General features: G+C 52.8%; 1 protein-coding gene across 1 annotated transcript in view; it reads right to left on the reverse strand.

Moving 5' to 3' along the window:
* Positions 1–12,282, reverse strand: part of LOC119391978 (probable ATP-dependent DNA helicase HFM1) — a 395,854-nt gene that overhangs the window by 367,464 nt on the left and 16,108 nt on the right. The gene's annotated exons all lie outside the window — the stretch shown is intronic.

Genomic DNA, 12,282 nt, shown 5'->3' on the forward strand with positions numbered 1-12,282 from the left:
GTGTCGATGGAAGGACGCATTCCAACATAAAACATAACGACTGTTTATCAGCGTAGTAGCAGCAGCGGGGCGAGCATAGCGACGCTGCGCTCAGTCGGGTAGCGATGGAACGATGAATTCCGAGTTCGGCAGCTCGGTTTGATAGCCACCGTCGGTGACGTAAGCCTCCGGTGACGCTGCGGTGGCGCAGTCCCTTATCGGAGGCGTGGTGCAGCATGCAGCCGTGTCACGCCGGGCTAGCTAGTGAAAGGCGGAGGCTGCGCCGCTTTGTGCGCACTGTGTCGCCACATCACCTCCCCCCCCCCCCCCCCGCGGAGTGCAGAGCCCTCAGGGTCTGTAGAATTCTGGGAGGCGTACCAGACGTCCAGAGCACGGTGTTAGAAGTACAAGCGGAACGACGCAGCACCGGCGCCATGCGCTCGCTGCGTCGACTTTCGGTTCCTCCGCGCCGTCGCGCCGCGAGATGGCAGGAGCAGTCAAGAGGCTCACAGCGGCGCGCGCCGGCCTCTCTTCCGACAAAGCCACGGTGACTAAGCAGTTGTTGCCACATTGCTTCCTCGTTTAATTCTTTTTGTGCAATGGCAGGTCATGCTATTCGAGTGAGAAAGCCGTGAAATGCGCAAAAAACGCCAGGCCTGCGCTGAAACCGCAGCACAGTCACAGCGAAAGCTGGAAGAGCGGCGTTTCTAGAGCCCGTTAAGCTCTCTTGGGGCTACAATACGAGTGCACTAGAAAGGTACCCACTACGCCATAAATCACAATTTTTGTGAAGTTTGGAAGCACCTACTAAGCCATTATTCGTCATTCTGAGGAGAAGCGAGGCACCAGCTACACGTCTATAAGGCATTATGTGCACTTTGTTGACGCGACGACTGATGACGATGAAGAATAATGGCTCAGCCCTTTGTAATGGGTTGGAATCTTTAAACGGCCCACCAGTTATGAATTTGCATTGGGTGACGCCCGGTCGCTATTTCCCTCTCCCGTCATGCTGTATAACATACGTTGACGGGGGAGAGAGACGGGGGGGGGGGCGAAGAACTTTACTGAGACCCCGAGGAAATGGATCACGTGCTTATGGGCTTCCTTGGCAACCAATACAAGTGCACTTGCGAGAAACCCACTACGCTATAAATCATTGTAATTTTACTGAGACCCCGAGGAAGTGGATCATGCGCTTATGGGCTTCCTTGGCAACCAATACAAGCGCACTTGCGAGGAACCCACTACGCTAAAATTGTGATTTATGGCGTAGTGGGTACCTTTCTAGTGCACTCGTATAGGGGAGACCCACGCCGTGGGAGGCGCTGCGGCGCCGGGCGCTGTCAGTCAATGTGGGGAGAGAACAGGTTACTCGAGTGTTCACCCCTCCGCTGTCCCCTTCAAGCTGCCTTGAAAACGCGTTGCTTCGCTCGCACGCTGCACGCGTTCTGCACGTGTTTTTGAGAATTTCGCGTCGCGCGCGGTTAGGATGTACACGCTTCTGTCCGCGTGGCAGCAATTTGGTGAAAGGTCAGCGTCTGCTCAACCATGTAGCAGATGCGGAGCAATTGATAGCAGACGACGCCGTCTTCGTCAGAGCGAAGTGCAATTCGCAAGTGGAGGGCGACGCTGTTTACGATGTGGAGTTAGCACAATGTTCTGTACGTTCATATATATACCTGTTTTATTTGATTTGCTTGGTAAAAAACAGGTCACTGACCAATGTCAAAAAACAACAAAATGACATTGGTCAGTGACCTGTTTTTTACCATGCCTTTACCTGACCAGACGGTATTCCGTCGAACTCTCGACTACTATATTTGATTTGCTGTGTGGACCACGCATTCCCTATGTTTGTTACTCCATGCATGGGTAAGGCCGCTTCTCGTGCTTTAGGTTAAGCGGCCCTGGCGCTGTGACTGCTATTAGTTGGGATGCCTTAATTTACTAGCAACCATTCGAGTTATCGTGCGGTACGCAACACACCAAAAATAAATGGTATATTTTGGGCTTCTTTCTTTCCCGCAACAAAAATTGACATCTATCTCGCGTGTCCTTCCTTGCATTATCGCTGTTCTCATAGCCGGTACTCCGAGTTCACGAACAGCGTGCTATCAACTTGACATAGCATTGTTAATAGGAACATGACGAGCGCCCCGCTTTCAGAAAAACTTTTTCGTGCAATCTGCGGGAGAAGAGCCAACTGCTGTCACGGCATTTTATCTTGGTCACTATCCAAAGTACACCGTGTTGTACGGGCTGTACCTGCACACTCAGTAACAACTAGTTCACTGTCTCTGCCAAAGAAAACTAATAGACGTGCAGCAATGGCTAATGCTTTTTTTTTCTTTTTTCGTAGTTGTGGTCGTGCCCACTCAAGCGTGAGCTTCGCATCCATGCCTGTCGTCTGCTTTTTTCGTGCCATCTGTTTGGGAATCGGTAGAATTTCACTGGTGGAGCCGACCCCTTCGTTACCTTCGTGTTTTCATGGCCATTGTGACAGTTGACGACGCAGCAATAGTTCCCCCCTTTCTGTCGGGGTGACATCGCGGAGCGAGGGGCGTTTCACGTGCAGCGCGCGCTTCGCAAATGCGTGGGAGGCAAAGGGAGCGGAAGGGTCGTAGCGCTCTACAGTTGTACGCCTTTTCCGGCAGGGGAATGGCAAGCGCTGGCGTCGGCGCACAAACTTGAGCGGGAGGTCCCTATTGTAGCCCCAAGAGAGCTTAAGAGAGCTCTAGAAACGCCGCTCTTCCAGCTTTCGCTGTGACTGTGCTGCGGTTTCAGCGCAGGCCTGGCGTTTTTTCCGTCATTCTACAGACAGCGTTGGTGGTACCTGCTAAACGCATGTAAGGCATTATGCGCACTTTGTTGATGCTGTGCCTGATGACGATGAAGAAATATGGCAGAGCCCTTTGTAATGGGTTGGAAGCATTCAACAACCTACTCGTTGCGCAATTCGCTTTGTGTGACGCCGGGTTACAGAATTCGCGTTGTGCGACGCTTGGTGCTTATTTTACTCTTCTACCACGCTATATTGCATATGCTAATGTGGTTCCTTCCCGACATGAAGCCTGTATAGGACCTTTTTGCAAAGCAGTTTCAAGCACCGGCATGGCTCAGAGGTTGAATACTGGGCTCCCACGCAGAGGGCCCAGGTTCGAACCTCGTTCCATCCTGGAATTTTTTTCTTATTTCGTTTTTTTTTCTTATTTCGAGCGATACTGGTTACGGACACCGGCGGCGGCGGCGGACAACTACGGCGCCAAAAACGGCCGGTGAAATGATCTCATAACAGCTTTCGCTGTAAAAAGTGTTTTGTGCCGCGGTGCAACTCTGTGTACAAGACCTGCACTGAAAAGTCGATTTTTCTGCATCTCGCCTGAATGTTTGGCGCCATGCGATTCCGCGCAAGGGCCGCGTGCTGCAGTCGACTGATTACGTGTGCGAGAAGCACTTCGAGCCGAGGTACATAACGAAGACGTGGGAAGCAGTGTACAAAGGGCACGTTCTTGTGAGCACACCACGAAAGGCGGCTCTGGCTAATGACGCCGTGCCGATGAAGTTTTGAGTTAGTTTTGAGTTCATCGTCTTGAGTTCATCGACTCCGTGAGTTGGCCCGTTTTTTTTTAACACCTACGTGCGTGTGCAGTGTTTCTCTCTCCGTGCGAAAGCTATGCTTGTTAATAATTAGAATATCTGGGATTTTACGTGCTGAAACCACGTTATGAATATGAGGCACGCTGTAGCAGAGCTCTACAAATTTCGGCAATGTGGCGTTATTTAACATGCACTGACATCGTAGGGTACACGGGTCTCTAGCATGCCGCCTCCATCAAAATGCGACCGCCGCGGCTGGGATCGAACGAGGGAACTTCGGTCAGCAGCCGAGTACCGTAACCGGTGTACCATCGCGGTTGACTGGCTACGCTCGTAAAGACTCCACACACCGCGATCGACGTGTTCCTTGAAAGACGAAGTAGTAATGCTGTCTTCGGGTGACTATACGAGGCATAAACGGTGAAAAATATCCCTCAGTTGGCAACACAGAACAATCGGAAACACATATCCACCACTCTTACTTAAGGTCTTCACTTCTCGCAGTGCCAAACCAGGATGCTTTTTCATGTCCTTCGTCGGTGCCTCAAACTTAGCTGCTGGCATTCGCTAAAATTCAGTATTTTATGCGCGACCAGCTAAAAAGTCGTATTCGTGACACATTTTTTTATCCGCGATCAACGACCGCATATTACTTCGAATGTTCGCGACAGCAAGGACAGTATGCATTTTCTGTTGCAATACTACGGCTAATGCGGTATTTTTTTCTAACTATCTAAACTCTACTTCTACAAATAGAACTAATTTTTGTCATATTTCAGCGTGACGTCACTGTCATATCTTTAATTGTCCGAATGCGTAAAGCATGTGTTGAATTGGCCACCGCGAACCTTCGCGGTGGCAAATTCAACATATTCAACAGGTAACGGCTGTATCGTCCAAATTTCGATTTTTTCGAAGCTATTATTTATTTATTTATTTTTGCGCTCGTTATAGCGCGAACGCACAGTTTTTTTTATTCATTTCGAGGGGCGTTCGCGGCTCCGAAGCGACCATGCCTGATACCGCTCATGAGCCACCTAGAGTTACTGTATACAGTGACTCTAGAGCCACTGGTAGTGTAGCGCCATCTAGGGCCCTGTGAACAAGACGCCACAAACCGCGGACAGAAGTTCGCCGCTTCCGGAGGCGCCGTCGGTCCACCTATAATACTTCTAACACCGTGGTCCAGAGCATGTCGTGACCGAAGAGGGCTGCGACGTCGGCGGCTGTGGATATATGTCTGTGGATGAAGTGGCGCTGCCCGGTTCGTTCGAAGCGATGTATGCGGGTTTGAGCCGGTCAATCGAGATGCGGACGTCGTTCCCGTTCAGGCGCAGAGTGAATTTCTTGTTGTCGCGATGGACGACAGGGAGGGTCCACTGTAGGGTGGCTGGAAAGGCCTGCGGACGGTATCGTCGCGGAGAAAAGCGTGCGTGCACGATGCTAGCTCCTTGAACACGAAAGGTGTAGGCTTGCAGTGGTGGGCTGCAGGTGACGGGCCTAAGGCGGCGATGGTGCGCCGGAGCCGGGCGACCAAGTCGGTTGGATCTGACGTTGTAGTGCTCGATGACAGTGCAGCGAGGAATTCACCTGGGAGACGGAGTGATTCCCCGTAGACGAGCTCGGCTGGTGTAGCGTGGATGTCCGGCTTGAAGGTGGCGCGAACACCAAGGATGACGGCTGGGTCGGCCTCGAGTCAGGTTGAGTCCGGGTGACACATAATGGCTGCTTTGAACTCTCGGTGGAAACGCTCGATCATTCCGTTGGCGCAAGGGTGGTAACTGGTGGTCTTCAAGCGTACGAAACCGATGGTAAGCCCGAGAAGCCTGAAAAGGTGCTACTCAAACTGTCGTCCTTGGTCGGTGGTTACGCGGCGGGGGGCGCCGAAACGAGCAATCCAGCCGGTGAAGAAGGCCGAGGCGACGTCTTCCGCGGTGATTCCCTCGAGAGGCCATGCCTCGGACCATCGAGTGTACCGATCGATGGCAGTGAGGCAATAGCGATAAGGTCCAGCCGGGGGAAAGGGTCCTATGATGTCGAGGTGGATGTGCTCAAACCGACCGGAGGGCTGAGGGAATGTTCCGAGTGGTGACGTGACCTGCCTGGTGACTTTAGCGCGTTGGCATTGAATGCAGGAGCGCGCCCAGGTGCGCCAATCCCGCTGCATGGAGGTCCAGACATAGCGGTCAGCCACGAGGCGTGTAAAGGCGCGTACGCCGCGATGGCTGAGGTTGTAGAGCTCGTTGAAAAGACCACGGCGATGGGACAGGGGCACATAGGGCCTGCTTCGTCTTGTCGACATGTCGTAACAGATTGTGGTTGTCGACCCTGGAATGGAGACTTGTTGCAGCTGTAGTAAGGACCTGCCCTTGAGAAGTTCCTGCAGTTCGGCGTCCGTAGTCTGAGCCTCGGCGAGGATGTCCGCTGTTATCTGCACAGAGCTGATGGCTGCTACACCTGAAAGCGCGTCGGCGACCACGTTGTCTTTCCCGCTGACATGTTGAATGTCGGTGGTGAACTGTGCAATGAACGAGAGTTGGTTCTGCTGCACAGGCGGGAGCTTGTCGCGACGTTGAGCGAAGGCCTAGGTAAGAGGCTTGTGGTCGGTATAGATGGTGCAGTTCTGTGCTTCAAGAATATGGCGAAAGTGTTGCACTGCTTCGTATATCGCCAGAAGTTCTCTGTAGTAGGCTGGCAAACTTGTCGGCGCGGTGTTCGTGGTTTCGTCAGTGGAAGTGGCGGTTGAAGGGGTCGTTTTCCGAGCTTCGAGTTTCTTGGAGAAGAACGCCAACGGATGCCAGGTGTTGTCCCCGCGTTGCATGAGAGCGGCGCCGATGGCGAAGCGATGCGTCCGTGAAGAGTCCCAAGGGAGCGTCTGGCACGGGATGGGTGAGAAGCGTGGCGGTGCAGAGGGCGGCTTTGCATTCTTCGAAGGTTTTCGCTAACGTCGGTGTCCACATGACGGGTTGGTTTCCTCGTAGGCCAGCCAAAGCATCATGGAGGGGAGCTTGGTAGTCAGCTGCGTGTGGCAAGAAACGCCTGTAAAAGTTCAGCATGCCAAGGAAACGGCGCAGGTCTTTAGCGGTGGTGGGTTGAGCTTAATTTTGCAGGTCCGAGATGCGTTGGGGCAAAGGCCGAGTTCCCTCAGATGAAATTTCGTGGCCGAGGAAGCGGACGACGAAAGCACCTAGCGTACTTCTTTGCGTGTTGACGAGTACACCGTGGTCATCGATGTGTTGCAACAGCAGACAGAGGTGCCTGTGGTGCTCTTCGGCATCGCGGGAAAATGCCAGTATGTCGTCAAGGTAAACGAAGCAGAAGTCGAGGCGGCGGACGACTTCATCGATGAAGCGCTAAAAGGTTTGTCCAGCGTTCCTCAGGCCGAAGCTCATGAAGGGAAACTGGAACAAGCCAAAGGGAGTGATGATTGCCGTTTTCGGGATGTCATCCGGATTGATGGGTATTTGTGTGTAGGCCTTCACCAAGTCTACCACGGAGAACACGTGGCAGCCATGAATGCGAAGGGCGAAGTCCTGTGTGTGGTGGAGGGGGTACCTGTCCGGGATGGTGCGCGCGTTGATGGCACGGTAGTCCCCACAGGGCCGCCAGCCTTCGGTCTTCTTCGGAACGAGGTGAAGTGGCGAGGCCCATGGACCGTCAGAGCGGCGGGCGATTCCTTCGCGGAGCATGGCCTCGAATTCAGCTTTGGCTATGCGCATGCGATCCGGGGCAAGGCGACGGGCGCGGCAGAAAACCGGGGGGCCTGAAGTGGTCCGGATGTAGTGCACGGTGGTGTGCTGCACTTTGCGTGGCAGTCCGCTGGGGCGCGTCAATCCGGGAAATTCGGCGAGGATGGCGTGGTACGGCGAATGATTGTCAACACTGAGTACCTTGATGCTTGGCTGTTGTGCGGTAGGTCGCTGGCCTGGTGTGGAATGTCCCGTTGTTCTGTTCTGTTCTTTTATTCTTCCGAGAGCGACAGGCGGCGGATAAGGGCAGGTGTTCGTAGAGGTTGGCCGTTGGTCTTCAGGTGTTCGTAGAGGTTGGCCGTTGGTGGGTTGGCAAGGATATTCCAGACCTCGTTGGCATAACGTGCGTCCAGGTGGGCGACGACGTAATCGTAGCGGGTCCGGTCTTGCGTGATGCGCGCCAGGGAGAACTGGGCCTCGAACTGGGCGAACCGGACGTCGGGCGAGTCCACCCAAATCGGCGGAAGCCTGACAGCGACACGCCAGGTGTCGCATGAGGCAGCGTGCGGGGTGCCCTCTGTGGGAGCTCTGACGTCATCAGCGGAGCCGGTAGGCACGGCCTCGGTTGTGGAGGCATTGCGAGCATGCTGCTGTCGCTGGGTCTGCAGTTCCTGTTCCAGCTGTTGCACCCGCTGCCGCCAAGCGGTGAAGGCCTCTGGGTCGGCCATGGCGGTGTGGTCTGTTCGGTTTCCGGGTCATCAGATGTGGGATGCCGTGGCGATGGAAGGAAGCATCCCAACATAAAACATAACGACTGTTTATTAGCGTAGTAGCAGCAGCGGGGCGAGCATAGCGACGCTGCGCTCAGTCGGGTAGCGATGAAATGATAAATTCCGAGCACGGCAGCTTGGTTTTATAGCAACCGTCGGTGACGTAAGCCTTCAGTGACGCTGCGGCGGTGTTGTCTCTTATCGGAGGCGTGGTGTAGCATGCAGTCATGTCACGCCGGGCTATCTAGTGACGAGGCGGAGGCTGCGCCGCTTTGTGCGCAATGTGTCGCCACAAATGCAATGAAGGCCTCGTCTATGAAATTCCTTCAACATGCAGCCGTTGTTACGTAGGACAAACGGTTCACTGTATATACGAAAGGCTTCGTGAGCACGCCAACAATGTAAAAAACAAAACGGGGGGGGGGGGGGGAGGATGGCTTGCAATTCATTGCAATAATTGTGGCTGTTTTCCGGAGTTTCACGAGTGCAACATAATCGCAAATAGCAACAACGAAATTTCGTGTCTCATTATCGAGGCTCACAAGATCTCGGGCTTAAAAGGAAAATGCGTCAGCCAAGCGTCCATCTCACTTTCCGACAAGGAAATCGCGTATCTGTGTGGCACAACACGTGTATATTGAGTGGGCCGTGTTGTTGGTATGCACTTGCTGTCATGCACATTGGGTTTTGCCAGGTATATGAGGTCACGTCGCTCTGCTATTAAAATTTGTTGACAGTGTGCGCTCCGTGTGTCTTTTTGTGTTCCCTGTCTACGTCTTTCACGCGCAACAGCTTACGAGGATGACAAACCAACAAGCCCAAGTCGTCACCCTTCTTAAGTCATCATCGGTCCCGAGAAGAATACCTCGCCTACCGAACTCCTCGACAACATCTACGCACGCGACGCCGAAATCCTGCACGCCCGCATGATGCGGTCCACAAACACTGCGCTGATAACCTTTGCAGGTCTTCAGGTTCCATGTTATGTCTACTACTACCGAGCGGAATACCTATGCTACATTCACCGACCTCGCAAACAAGTCTGCACAGTCTGCCTTGCGATTGGACATCGGGCAGACGTGTGTCCAACGCCGACTGAACGCCGATGTGAGGCCTGTGGAGTTGAGACACCAGCGCCGGAGCACAGCTGCACGACTCGATGCTTCCACTGCAAAGGCAACCAACCAGCTAAAATGCCCCGCGAGGGAACAGAAACCTCCAGACAAGCAATACGTACACTCTAAGAAAAAAAATGCGTATACGTGACGTTTTTCGGGGAGTTCTGACTTGCCACGTATACGACGCTCTTCAAAGTGTCAGGGTGACTCTCTTGGTGGGTCAGTGTCGGCGCGCTCTAGGAGAGTTCCCTGACCCTCTAGGAAGACTGGAAGGACTCTTATCCGAAAGATCACGCTACCACTTACAGTGAAACCTCGGTGATACAATCGCGGCTCGTACGAATTTCGGGGTTACAAGAATTTTTCGTTGGTCCTGGCCAAGGCCCATTGGCCTGCAGTGTAATAGAGTACGGCTGTTGCGAACCGACTTTCACTCAGTGACGTTTGATACGAACGTACGCTACCGCCCAGGTACGAAGAGGTGCTGTCCGCGCTGTCGCGGCAGATGCACCAAGCACGCGCGAGATGCATCTGGCAGATGCACCAAGCATGTCAGAGGACATTAGCGCCACGCTTTTTTTTCTAACGCGTGGACGCGGGTTGTTGTCGTTGTATTGTGTTTACACGTGCCTGTCTCGTGCATCAGACATCCTTTGAAAGGTGGACGTGGACCGATTGAAGGCGAGGACGGTTTTGGCGAAGGAGTCAGGCCTCACAACGTCAACATGCGCGACCGTTGAGGTCGCACTTGTGCGGGCACGCCCGTAAATCACCCAAAAAACATCCCCAACACCTCCGCAATAGCAAAATCATAACACAGGACCGTGTTTCTGTAATTTTGTGGCCTTGATCCATCGCGTCAAAACGCTTATTTCCTTACTTTCGCTGCAGTACTCCGGTGTCATGCAAAAAAGCATACTAAAATTTGGAAGGGCTACTGCTGTCGCGGGTCACAACGCGCCTGGTTCATTAATTAAATACGCGCGTACGGGCCGCATATTTACGAGTGCTGGTATGATTGCCGACATCTAAAAATTTAACTGACAAGGGGTTGTTCCTGACGTTGCTGCGGCCCTGGAAAACAATAAATGAAAATGTACGCCAGCTTTCTGTTGTCGCATGCTAATTTTCTATGCTTTCTGGTGACACGAATTTCGGATGATACGAATATTTTTGTTGGTTCCGTGAGATTCGTATCACCGAGGTTTCACTGTATAGGTAGTCAGACGACTCTTGCCGGTAACTCTCCTACGGGGGTCCAGTGGCCCACACCGAAGCGTCAAGCGACTCCACAACTATTTTAAGCTACTCATTTGACCCTTGCTCTACTTTTGCGCGACAACTGTTGAAAATAGTGAACTATTCATTTTAAGCAAGTCCAATAATACTTGCCGTTCTGCCCAGCGACTGCAAAAAAAGCATAGTTCAATTTTACCATCATTTTAATAAAACTCGTCAAAACAACACACCTTTCGCAGCAAAGTAATATATTCCTCATTTACATGCTTGTGTGAGTATATCCAACTAAAATGTGTGACTCATGTGCATAGTGTCATATGGTGCAAAATAAACTGCAGAAATCGGCATCATGTTTCAATCTTTATTCCTTATGATTAAGAATAAACCAAAAAGTGGTGACGGCTGGAGGCATCAGACTTGTCACTTGCTAGGCTCTCGCTCCTGTTCAGCGTGAGCACCATAAAAACGGTATCTGAAAAGCAGAAGGTGATATCATGATGACAAAATGAAATTGCAGTCAAAGTTTGCAAAATCTAAACAATAAGTAGTTCACACGGACACAATGAAGGCTCACAACAAAACAACAAATGCAAACAGGCATGGTAAAGAACCAAGTTTTTTGCCCTTATCGTGTAAAACACAGCCTGCAAATAGTAGCTTTTGTAACGCGTCACTTGGGGACAAACTTGCAGCACAAGGTCATGTGAGCCTCTTTTAAACAACAAACGAAATTGGCTTAAGCTCCTTTTCGTGGGTGCCACTCACCTCTTTTCCTACGTCTTCTTGTCGAACCAAAGGAAATGTAGGACCGACTGCCTCGTTCGGTTGACAGGGCGAACGCCGCTGTTGATTTTGTAGCGTTAGCTACACTTGCCTAGCCGGCGCCGATTTCGCGTGGAGCGTCATGAGCTGTGCTGCGCATGCGCGAGGAAGTGATGCCATACAGCTGGGTCACCGGAGCTGGCATCTCACGCGCTCTCCGACACCGCAGCGCGCGGCTGGCCGCTGCTTGTCTGCGGGTTAAGGAGGAGTGGCGTCGTAGCCGCGGCAGACAAACTGGCGCCGGTGCACGCGCAGACTCCGCCACCGCCGCGCGCGACTCGCCGCCGCCGGTCTGCGCTTTCCAGAGTGATGTCGTAGCCTTGGCAGAGGTATTGGCGCCAACGCGCGAGCAGCTATTCGCCTTCGCTGTGCAGTCGCCGTCTGACACTGTGCTGGAGCCGCTTGATAGCGCCTCTGACTGGCGTTTGCAGGTGGGTAACGCCATGGAGAAGGAGAGCGCAAATGCTGCTCAACGGCGCAGAAGAGCCGAAAAGCTTATCTCATCGGATCCCGAAGTAGTTGCCTGGCAATTAGCGGTTCCGCGTACGAAGCATGAACAAAAGAAGGCTATACTCCTAGACAATCTGGACAGCTAAGAATAATCAGCTGAACCCACGGAGGAAGGAAAGAGAGGAGAGGGCATGCCCAGCCGGAGCGCTGCGGGAAAAGTGTGGAGGAAATGACGTCATGGCGGCCATATTCACTGGGCACAATGGCGGCGTTTTGTTATTGATGTGGTGCGGTGCGGCATCGGTCCGGCGGTTCAGCGGCGGTGTGCGCGTTTTCGTGGGCCTCGCACCTAACCGTGGCGTGCTGCAGTTGTACGACAGCATCCATTCTTTGTGCCGCATTGTTAGCTACGCGGTGTTCTCCCGGTGGTGGCTGTAACCAGAATTCTGAACTAGAAAGCGCGGAACGCGCTTTCTAGTTCAGAAAGCGCGTATACGTACTTTTCTAGTTTCTAGAAAGCGCGTATACGTACTTACTTTGGATTTGCAGTGTCCAGCAAAATCATGCTGAAGAGCCATCATAGAAGATAGCAACTGTGCTCCAGAATCTGTTCAA

The sequence above is a fragment of the Rhipicephalus sanguineus genome, chromosome 4 (assembly GCF_013339695.2).
Source record: "Rhipicephalus sanguineus isolate Rsan-2018 chromosome 4, BIME_Rsan_1.4, whole genome shotgun sequence".
Lineage (NCBI taxonomy): Eukaryota > Metazoa > Arthropoda > Arachnida > Ixodida > Ixodidae > Rhipicephalus > Rhipicephalus sanguineus.